Source organism: Mus pahari, chromosome 19, assembly GCF_900095145.1.
Source record: "Mus pahari chromosome 19, PAHARI_EIJ_v1.1, whole genome shotgun sequence".
Lineage (NCBI taxonomy): Eukaryota > Metazoa > Chordata > Mammalia > Rodentia > Muridae > Mus > Mus pahari.
The window spans coordinates 87,317,048-87,318,062 of record NC_034608.1 but is presented as its reverse complement, the minus strand read 5'-3'; the positions used below and the strand labels follow the sequence as shown (position 1 = coordinate 87,318,062).

The 1,015-nt window shown below is 53.4% G+C and overlaps 1 protein-coding gene across 3 annotated transcripts in view; it reads right to left on the bottom strand.

Annotated features, from left to right (window-relative positions):
- The window catches only part of Nwd1 (NACHT and WD repeat domain containing 1), a 66,945-nt gene that overhangs the window by 55,699 nt on the left and 10,231 nt on the right, over nucleotides 1-1,015 (bottom strand). The window lies entirely within an intron of this gene.

Sequence of the window (1,015 nt, the reverse complement as noted above, 5' to 3'; positions counted from 1 at the left end):
GGGAGGGAAGGAGGGAGGGAAGGAGGGAGGGAAGGAGGGAGGGAGGGGGGTTACTTAAAACCAAGTTTGGAGGGTTGGGAGGGCTGTCTTAGAGGTGGGGAGCTCTGGTAGTTTGAATATGCTTGGCCCTGGGAGGTGTGGCCTTGTTGGAGTAGGTGTGTCACTGTGGAGATGGGCTTTGCGACCCTTCTCCCAGCTGCCTGGAAGAGAGTCTCTTCTGGTTGCCTTCGAATCAAGATGCAAAACTCAGCTCCTCCAGCACCATAATGCTGCCATGCCTCCCACCATGATGATAGTGGACTGAACCTCTGAACCTGTAAGTCAGCCCTAATTAAACATTGTCCTTATAAGATCTGCCTTGGCCCTGGTGTCTGCTCACAGCAGCGGACCCTAACCACGGCAGAAGAGTTGCTGCCCTTCAGAGAGCCGCACTCGGGCCTCAGAGCCACACTAAGCAGCCCACAGATCTCACAACAGCCGGGAACCCTAACAGACACCTGCACACATGTGATACCAGACATCCACAGGCTCACATGCACACAAACAAAAAGTAATAAATCTATAAGAATCAAAACTGGCTTGGTAGGGCTGAGTCTGAGCCTTGGTTGGTAGAGTGCTTGCCCAGCATACACAAAGCTGAGGGTTTGATGCCCAGTGTCTAGTGTGTGGAGATGTGGGGAGGGGAGATGACATGACGCCCAGTGTCTAGTGTGTGGAGATGTGGGGAAGGGAGATGACATGACGCCCAGTGTCTAGTGTTTAGAGATGGGGAGGGGAGATGACATGATGCCCAGTGTCTAGTGTGTGGAGATGTGGGGAGGGGAGATGACATGACGCCCAGTGTCTAGTGTTTAGAGATGGGGAGGGGAGATGACATGATGCCCAGTGTCTAGTGTGTAGAGATGGGGGGAGGGGAGATAACATGATGCCCAGTGTCTAGTGTGTGGAGATGTGGGGAGGGGAGATGACATGATGCCCAATGTCTAGTGTGTGGAGATGTGGGGAAGGGAGATGA